The sequence below is a fragment of the Zootoca vivipara genome, chromosome 12 (assembly GCF_965207765.1).
Source record: "Zootoca vivipara chromosome 12, rZooViv2.hap1.1, whole genome shotgun sequence".
Lineage (NCBI taxonomy): Eukaryota > Metazoa > Chordata > Lepidosauria > Squamata > Lacertidae > Zootoca > Zootoca vivipara.
In genome coordinates this window covers 10,359,513-10,369,744 of record NC_142595.1, presented here as the reverse complement: position 1 = coordinate 10,369,744, position 10,232 = coordinate 10,359,513, and the positions used below count along the sequence as shown (strand labels likewise).

Sequence of the window (10,232 nt, the reverse complement as noted above, 5' to 3'; positions counted from 1 at the left end):
CCCGGCTTTCGTTTGCTGCCCTCTGGGTCGCGTTTGCCTGCTCGCCCGCTCTTTCTGGGCGAGGTCCTGCAAAGAAGCTTTTCCCTGCATGGGGGCAGCGCCTGGCACGCACCCGGGGTGCTAAATCAGTCGCGCGCTCCGAGGACGCGCCTAAGCCAGGCAGGACTGGGAGAAGCAGCGCCTTGTTTCTGCCGCCCCCTGGCGGCCAGGTGCGGCAGCGGGCGGCAGGTGGGGCGCCTCCGGCGTCGGCGTCTTCTTCCCAGTTGCCCGGGCATCGCGGCATTGTGTGACCCGACGGGCCTCGGCGACGGTGCCACCGCAGCTACTACCCGCGGCTGCAGGCAGCAGCGGGCAGCACAATGGCGGGCAACTACCACTGGGAAGCGCGGCGCCAGCAGATGCAGTTGGAGCGCCGATTCAGGCAGCAGATGCAGGTACTGTACCTGGGCAAGGGAGACGAGGGAAAACCTCAGGTCCAGGAGAGTTGTTTAAGGGGGGGGCAAAAAGGAAAATGTGGGGCGCAGGAGAGAATATGATGGGAGTCACAAAGCGCTGCATTATCTTGAGTTGGTTGTTGCTTGGTTCATCTAGTTGCAGGCATGCCAACTTGATTTTTTTTGGGGGGGAGGGGGGCCCAGCCAGGTAAGCCCAGCCTCACATAATCAATTAGAAGACATGGCACATGCACACCATTTGAACGGCAGCTTGGGAAAGCGCCCCCCCCCAAAAAAATGTTAGGAATGTGACGAAGGGACCTTGGTCCCTAGGAGTTGGCTTCTATGTCTAGATGTCTTCTCTGACCACCACCACCTGGCCAAGATCTGCCAGGCTTTCAGCCTCCACAGCCACTTGGTCCTTTCAGTACCTCGAGGACAGCCTCTCTCATATGAAGCGGCCCAGACCCCGCGATCACCATCTGAGGCACTTCTTATGTGCCTCCTGCACGAGAGGTCCGGACTCCGGAGGGTGGCAGCACGAAAGCGGGGCCTTCTCTGTGTTGGCTCTCCACTTGTGGAATGTTCTCCCCAGGAAGGTTTGCATTACGGTACATTACATACCTTTAGGCTCCAGGCAAAAGCATTCCTCTTCTCCCAGGCCTTCGGTCAATTTAACCATCTGTGGCCTTTTAAACTGGGGCAGGGTGGGTATTGTGTTGTTTATTATGTTACGTATTTTTGTGTTTTTATACTGTAAACTGTCCTATGATCTTGGATGAAGGGCAGTGTATAAATTTAATAAATAACAAAAACAACTAGAGAGGGCTGAAACCCAGGAGGGCTGCTGCCAGTCAGTGTAGCCTTGGAGCGTGCAAGTGGAGCATAGTAGAAGATGGGAATTGAGGAATAAGGAACTAAATTTGTGGGATGCAGAAGTCAGGGGGGAAGGTAAGGAGTTTGGCAGGATCGGCAAGGGAAATTTTGTCCATGTATCAATAATCGCTGCATAAATGGTGAAAGCCACATTCCCGTCAAAATTAAGGCAAAATAAAAAGCGGAAGCAGATGAGCTACCCATTGGCAGCAGAAAAGAACAGTAAACGGGGCATAGGAGAATTACAGAAGATCCCCGAGATGAATAACTATACATCTGAAAGGGAGCCTTTTATAGGGAAGCTTTTTAATGTTTAATGTTTTATTATGTTTTTATATGTGTTGGAAGCCGCCCAGAGTGGCTGGGGCAACCCAATCAAATGGGCAGGGTACAAATAAATTATTATTATTATTATTAGACAGTTACCCAGGCTGAAAAGGGAGAAATTCAAATGGATGTTGCAGAAGGGGAAGGAACAGGAAAATGCACACCTGATCCAGGATGGGCAGGTATTAGCCAAGGAAAAGTAACATGGCTTTGCTTGTCTGTGGTTGCATGCAGGCGGGAGGATATGGAGGACAGCAGCAAGACTATGTTTTGAGGGATATCCAAGCAAAATGCTCAACCCTGCCACCCACTAACACCGTGCCTCAGAGTCCAGTCTCCCAAGGTAAGGGGAAGGGTGGGGCTGAGCCAGGGAAGTTGTTACAAGAGAAGGGGGTCTTCGGAGATGCCTTGTCCATGGACATCACCTACCTAGGCTAGCCCCAGGACCCAGCCTCTGGAAAGAAATATCTAAGGTATCTCAAACCCTTGATGAGTGTGGGACTTCCCCTGCATGCAAAGGCAGGCTCTGGCGAATTGAGTGGACAAGACCAATCGTAGGCCCAATGGTCAAGAAGGTGGTTTCTGTACCTGCTGCGGAGGGAAGTGAGGGGCAGGTGAGGCTGGCCAACCTGGGAAGGGAGCCCATCAGGAGAAGGAAATTTCTCTTTTTAAAAATATTTTTTAAGTTTCATTTTTATAAACACACAACAAACATCAATTCAAAAGCCAAAAACTGAGATTATTCTGAATCTCCTGACTTCCCCCATCCCTTCCATGGGTCCCAATGAAATAATTACAACTGCATGTCAATATTTATCCAAATATATTTTTCCTTCTGAATTGTCCATAGTTTCTGCTACTTTATAAGTGTGATTAAAATCCTGCCCATGTTTTAACCTGCCTGCTTGCAATGGTCTTGTATATAAATTATAAACTTTCCCCATTCTTTTTTTTTAAAGTTCTTGTCTTCTTGATTTCTCAGCTTCCCAGTTAATTTTGCCATTTTCGCCTAGTCCATCATATTGGTTTGTTATCTCTTCCTTCCATCTCTGGGCTAGTAGCTCACAACTGCTGAACAGACGTCTGGCAAGTGAGCTCTGTGTTCATATTCACAGGGAGCCTGAGTGGTTCCCTCATATTTATGCAGAAGTGAGTGTTTGGATTTTTAGCCAGATGCTTAGCTCTGGGACTCAGTTTTGCAAACTGAGGGCATCTTTGCAGCTCACCCAGGCATATTTGCAACCGGTTCAATTCCCATCCTTCTTTGGTTCCAGGCAGGCTTGATCCCCTCATTTTAGGAATCGGTCACCAGAAGTGAGAGGCCCAACTAAAGGGATCCACAACGCCAAAATCTAGCCAGTCTGTGGGTATTTCAGGTTGTGCTGGGCTGAAACAGGCATGTGCATGATCCACATTGTAATTATAATAGATTTGCCATACATTATAACACAAGTAGGAAAAAAATGTGATCCTTATATTGTTGTTGTTTAGTCGTTTAGTCGTGTCTGACTCTTCGTGACCCCATGGACCATAGCACGCCAGGCACTCCTGTCTTGCACTGCCTCCCACAGTTTGGTCAGCCTCATGTTGGTAGCTTCGAGAACACTGTCCAACCATCTCGTCCTCTGTCGTCCCCTTCTCCTTGTGCCCTCCATCTTTCCCAACATCAGGGTCTTTTCCAGGGAGTCTTCTCTTCTCATGAGGTGGCCAAAGTATTGGAGCCTCAGCTTCAGGATCTGTCCTTCCAGTGAGCACTCAGGGCTGATTTCCTTCAGAATGGATAGGTTTGATCTTCTTGCAGTCCATGGGACTCTCAAGAGTCTCCTCCAGCACCATAATTCAAAAGCATCAATTCTTCGGCGATCAGCCTTTTTATGGTCCAGCTCTCACTTCCATACATCACTACTGGGAAAACCATAGCTTTAACTATACGGACCTTTGTAGGCAAGGTGATGTCTCTGCTTTTTAAGATGCTGTCTAGGTTTGTCATTGCTTTTCTCCCAAGAAGCAGGCGTCTTTTAATTTTGTGACTGCTGTCACCATCTGCAGTGATCAAGGAGCCCAAGAAAGTAAAATCTCTCACTGCCTCCATTTCTTCCCCTTCTATTTGCCAGGAGGTGATGGGACCAGTGGCCATGATCTTGGTTTTTTTTTGATGTTGAGCTTCAGACCATATTTTGCGCTCTCCTCTTTCACCCTCATTAAAAGGTTCTTTAATTCCTCCTCACTTTCTGCCATCAAGGTTGTGTCATCTCCATATCTGAGGTTGTTGATATTTCTTCCGGCAATCTTAATTCCGGTTTGGGATTCAGCTAGTCCTGCCTTGGATCCATATATTAAAAGGCCAGGAACTCACTTTGCCATGTGACCTACTGCAGCACACTTTGAATGTGTTTTGGGTGTGTAAATTAGTGCCTTAATTTGGGTACTCTTTTCTGCCCCGGAAAGAATTAGTTGGTGCCATCCACCTGATAACCAGAGAATACAGTTAATTCCTTATGCCTTTCCTTACTTTGAAACTAACCTGGCTTCCACACACAGAAGGTGAGCTGTTAACAGATCCTCAGTCCCTATTGCAACTGAGCTTGAGCTTTGAAATATTCATGCACTGAAGGTATTGGAAAATCAGGTGTAGGCTGACCTAGCCGTGTGTCCTCCCTTGAAAGACAGAGGTCAAATTACAAGGGTTTGTCGCGCTAGAAAACAGGCATTCAGCAGGACTTGGGGAAGCAAGTGTGCCCAGGATCGCAGCATGGGCATGTCTCCACAGCTCAGGCTACAATTTCAACATGATTCAGGGGGTGAGGGCACTCAGTCAAGTTCCACTAGAAGCACTGCTTGTGGTTTAGGGATGACAGCTTCTTCTGCAAATTCATATGTTGCCAAGCGAAACCAACAAAATATCTCGTAAACGAAACGAGCTCTTCCTGCAAACATCCGACCTGTCAGAGCTAAAGTGAGATGCCAAAGCAGCTTGGGACAGTGGTTCCCAAACTCATTTCCCCACGTAACTTGCTGTACATCTTGGAAGACCAATTAATGATTTTTCTGCCTGTTGTAGTAATTGTAATGCACAATGCTAGATGTGGAATGTTTTTTAATTGCATTGCCAGTGCTTCTCCCCCCCCCCCCCGGCGGGGGTTACTCAAGGCACCTTTTGGGGGGGGGGTGTTAAAAAGTGTGACACTTGCTTTAACAACTTCATGGTGAGTACCGCCACCTATTTTTCTAGAAAAAAAGCACTGGGTATTGTTACTGCTTATTTTATTCATTATGTACTGTATTTAGCTGTATTAAAAATTGAATTTTTAACTTGAAGCATGGGAAGTCCTATTTTTTATTACAATTTGGCAGAATATTTGGATTATTTGATGCATATGTATAATTTGAAATATTTAATATGGTTTGATTGGATTGTTAAAGTGGAAAATTTAATAAAAATGATTTATTAAAAAAAATAAAATTGAATTTTATGAAATTCAATTTGTAAAAAATTCATAAAATTCAAGTTGTAATACAATACAGTACAATACAAGAAGCAGTAACAATACAAATAAAATTCAGTATCACTATTTACCACCTTTTATCGTTAGCCACAAATCCAGACGTGCCGTGGACCATCTGAATGAAGCTCGTGGACCACGGGCACGATACGTTGGTTTGAGAGTAGATTGAGATTAAAAGTGTACGAGTCATACCAAATTCATCAGGTGCAGGTACCCTTGTGCGATACATTCTTAAATCAAGAGTAGAGAGTTTGTGGGCCTCCTGGTGTTGAACTACAGTCCCAGTTAACTCTGACCATTAGTCCTTCTGGGTGGAGCTGATGGCAAGTGGAGTCCAACATCATGAGATCTGCATTGCTTTAAATCTCGGAAGGTATTGCAAGACACCTTGCCATTTATAGGTTTTCAGGTGCCCAAAGTGCTTCCTGCAGACATTCATAAAATCATAGAATTATAGAGCTGGAAAGGAACCCAAGAGTCATCTATAACAACAACAACAACTTATTATTTATACCCTGCCCAGTGCCCATCTGGCTGGGTTTCCCCAGCCACTCTGGGCTGCTTCCAACAAAATATTAAAATACAATAGTCCTTCAGATATTAAAAGCTTCCTTAAACAGGGCTGCCTTCAGATGTCTCCTAAAAGTCTGCTAGTTGTTTTTTCCTTTGATATCTGATGAGGGGGCATTCCACAGGCCGGGTGCCACTACCGAGAAGGCCCTCTGCCTGGTTCCCTGTAACTTCGCTTCTCGCAATGAGTATACCGCCAGAAGGCTCTCAGCGCTGGACCTCAGTGTCTGGGCTGAACGATGGGTGTGGAGACGCTCCTTCAGGTATCTGGTTAAACTCCCTGCAATGTAGGAATCCTGCCCACAGCCATCCTTGGGTGGGCTTGAACCACCAACCTTTAGTTTAGTAGCCAGATGCACGGACCCATTGCGTTATCTTTACAACACAGCCCTGTGAGGGAGATGTCATCAGCTTATGGAATACAGGGAAGTTGATCTGAGTATGCAGTTACTAGGTCCTTGTTCCTAAGAGAGGCTCAAACTTGGCTGTGATCCAGTATGCCTCCCTCCCACCCTAACCAGCAGGCAGCTTGTGGTTGCTCAGTCCTGAGAGATTGGGAGTCTGTGCCGTCATAACATGCCTCAGAGCATGGGCCCTGGCTCATTTACAGCTTGGTTTCCCCCTTTTAATTTCTCGCAGGGGCTGGCTCTTGCCAGTGCAGGACGCACCATGTGCCGAATCACAGTGGCAAGCTGTTGAAAAGATACTCGGTGAGTCAGAAAGGGGAAAGCGGGGAGTTATGAATCAATGACCTCTTGGCTGCAACCTTTGGGCAGGGCAGCCTGTTTTAGTGCAGCCGGCGGTGAACCTCTCTCTTACGTCGTTCTCTCTGAGCTTTGTGGTCTTCTCTGTGCCTCGAATGGCCGTTCTTGTTCTGCTCGTTCCCGTCCTCCCTCCCCTTCAGATCTTTCCTCCCTAATGGTGTTAACACCGGCATATATAGTCCTCAACTACATAGATTTAAATAAAACATGCATTGGCATTCTACGCATAGCTGCCAAGTCTCCCGTTTTTTGTGGGAAACCCCCAGATTTCCTACCTGCCAGGGAGGCTCCATTTTGGGTGCCGCTCTGCCCATGTCTGGGCACCAGAAATCGGGCAGTGCCGGCACCGGAGGTTGCTTCTACGCATGTCCAGACATGCGTAGAAGCGACTTCCGGTGCCACGCCGCTGCTGATCCCGCATTTTTCAGCGGGAGACTTGGCAGCTATGATTCTACGTACAGTAGAACCATAGAGTCGAAAGGGACCATGAAGATCATAAGCGATCTAACCTGCAACATTGGCATTATCAGCACCAACTGAGTTATGTCTGGCTAGAACCGGACAATGAAGTTCTCAAATGTTTTGCCAGAACCAGCCTGTTGGAATGGAGGAGGACACATTGTGAAATGCGTGGCTTCTTTGTTGTTGGATTAGATCCGATACTGATGGCCTCTCTTTTCTCTTTTAGACTACAGAGTACATACAGCAGTGGTAACAACTGAGCAGCTGGCAGCAGCAGGGAGAAAAGCTTCCTCTGCAACTTGGACCTGGAAGGAAAAATTGTGTCCTTTGTTTGTGCTGTAGAAGCACTTTTCCGGGGCGAAACACGGAGTTTAGTGGTGCGCCCATGGGTTCTCCCACCCTCCCTAACCATAAAATGAAAGCTTTCCAGTGTCACAGAGCGAAACCACACTCCTTTATGTGGAACTGAGCATAACTAAAGTTATTGCAGGGGGTTGGACTAGATTAGGCATCCCCAGACTTCGGCCCTCCAGATGTTTTGGACTACAATTCCCATCTTCCCCGACCACTGGTCCTGTTAGCTAGGGATCATGGGAGTTGTAGGCCAAAACATCTGGAGGGCCGCAGTTTGGTGATGCCTGGACTAGATGACCCAGGAATCCCATTCCTACATTTCTGTTATTCTATGGCTTTCTCAAAAACGTTTGGTCCTCTTGAAACTTTGAGCCGCTGAACAGCCTTCAGCTGGGGTGGTGTGGTGTTGGGTGGATCGCATTATTCCTAAAACTGCACAGACCACTGCGGCAAGTTGTGGCCAAACAGTTGCCCAGCACTATCTGAAAGGAAACTGTAGGTTTAAATAGGGGGAAATATCACCAGCAGAACAAGAGCCCACTGTTTTCCTTCCTTGGGAGGTTTGAAGAAAGGATTGGAGAGGGGTCTGGTGGAGACCATTTGGTAGAATGTGGGTGTCGCCGCTCAGGACAGGAATTTAGGTTGCTTGCACCCACACTTGCGTGCCGCTGAGGCATTGCTTGTCTGTGATTAGCTGGAAATGAATTTGACAGGCAGGTTCTGCACATTCCTTAAGGTAATGCTAGTAACCCAGTGATATTCATTCCCCATGACAAGGGTTCTTCTGTATTTACTTACAACTACAGTGGTGCCTCGCTTAACGAATGCCCTGCTTAACAAAATTTCTGCTTAACGAAAGGTTTTTTCTAGTGGAGGTTGCCTCGCTAGATGAATTTGTTTTACGAAAAATTTGTCTAGCGAATCGCGGTTTCCCATAGGAATGCATTGAAAATCAATTAATGCGTTCCTATGGGCAAAAAAAAATTTCAAAAAAAATTCAATGCATTCCTATGGGATTCGCTAGACAAATTTTTCGTTATAAGAAAAGACCCGTGGAACAAATTAAATTCATCTAGCGAGGCACCACTGTAGTTCCCATTTATGAAAGGTTGTCTGCAACATTAATGAAGGGTTTCCTGTTGGCAAGCCCTCCCGTTTTAGTTGCTTCTGGTTGAAGCTGGGGGATTAACAATGAAGAGTCCCTCAATTCCACCAATGTCACTTTTAGTGATGATTGAGTTCCTCATTTTAACTTTTTTTTAAAAAAGTAGTAAAATAACCCCGTTTTGGTGTTAAAAGAATCACCCCACCTTCAGCCACAGGAACAGACATTGAGGGCATTAAGAGGCTATTCTTCACTAACCCTGCAGCTTAGGATCAACCTGAAGCAATAAAGCACGTAGGACCTGCAAAAAGGAAACTTTCCATTAAAAGTGTAAAGGTAAAGGGGCCCCTGACCATCAGGTCCAGTTGTGTCCGACTCTGGGGTTGTGGCGCTCATCTCGCTCTATAGGCCGAGGGAGCCGGCGTTTGTCCGCAGACAGCTTCCGGGTCATGTGGCCAGCATGACTAAGCCGCTTCTGGCGAACCAGAGCAGCGCAAGGAAACGCCGTTTAGCTTCCCGCCGGAGCGGTCCCTATTTATCTACTTGCACTTTGATGTGCTTTCGAACTGCTAGGTGGGCAGGAGCTGGGACTGAGCAACAGGAGCTCACCCCGTTGCAGGGATTCGAACCGCCGACCTTCTGATCAGCAAGCTCTAGACTCTGTGGTTTAACCCACAGCGTAAGAGCCCCCAAAAGCTTCCTCAGATCTTTGCCACTCCATATAGGACAGTGCTGCAACTGCACATTTTATTGCAAAAGTAAATAGAATCTGTTACGAATCATGGCTGGAAAAACATACAAACACAGGGTTGCAGAGATTTGCACCTCTGGACTCTTATGTAAAATGTAACATGGCAAAAGCCATTTCACAGAAAAGGGCTGGTGTGGAAGGAAGCTTACTTAGGGCATGTACATGGAGCAGTTTAAAGTGGACTCGGGGCATCCCATGTGTGCAGACTTCCACACCATCCATATATCGTCCTCATTCAAGTGGCTAACCTGCACTTTCCCCTCCAACTAATTTCTCCAATCTGGAGAATTCGGTAAAAGAAAACAATCCAACGTGAAATGACTTGCTACTTGAAAGGGGATGCGCCGAAGCAACAAGTGCGGGGACTTGCCACACTAAGTGCACTCTTAGGACCAAATACCCACTTCTGTTTTGCTCATCAGCTGAGCACAGCCCTGGCCATTTCCCCACCAGCTCACAATAAAGGGTCCAGGGTGTCTACAGGGTGTCACTGCTGAAGGCACGTTTGCAGTATTTATTGTTTTCCAAACGCTCATTCAAAAAAACCCATGATGTATTAAAAATAAAAATTGCCTTTGCAGGTACAGGAGGCAGAAAAGGAAAAGCGGGCAAGGTGAGGGTGCGGGGGAAAGGCTTGCACAAATCACTTTCTCTGTCCTGCCTAAGTGTGTTGTGCTTGTGTGTTAAATGCACTGTTTTATGTTCTTCTCTGAGCTGACTCACAGCGCTCTGCATTGGGGGGGGGTCTGCAGACTGGGGGCACCTGGGCTTCCACCTGCCTGGTCATTATTAGGCCTCATGAGGTGGTGGGCTGCTGGTTCTCTACCTCAAAAAACACTTTTGGAGGGATGGGAGAGCACAAATCTGGAACAAAAAAACCCTTGTATTTCAAAAAACATTAAAATATGGCTCGTTTGCCACAAAACATTGACTAGGGTGGAAGTTTGTTGTCATGCAATTACAGGGAAAACATTTTTTGAATTAAAAAATACCTGCATGCACACCTACAATGGATCTCAGGTTTCCGGAACTTGCAGGAGTCAGGGAAGTTCCAGTTGAAGGGAGGAGACAATACCACACAGC

The 10,232-nt window shown here is 46.9% G+C and overlaps 1 long non-coding RNA gene across 2 annotated transcripts; it reads left to right on the top strand.

The window, feature by feature from the left end:
• LOC148683781 (uncharacterized) lies at positions 1-10,074 on the top strand. 2 transcript variants are annotated; one of them, XR_015946513.1, is made up of 4 exons: positions 1-434; positions 1,872-1,980; positions 6,353-6,423; positions 7,166-10,074. It is a non-coding gene; the product is annotated as an uncharacterized LOC148683781 (long non-coding RNA). The 2 variants fall into 2 exon arrangements; XR_015946512.1 differs by lacking the exon at positions 6,353-6,423 and having other exon boundaries at positions 241-434; positions 7,166-7,374.
• Positions 10,075-10,232: the final 158 nt, after the last annotated feature.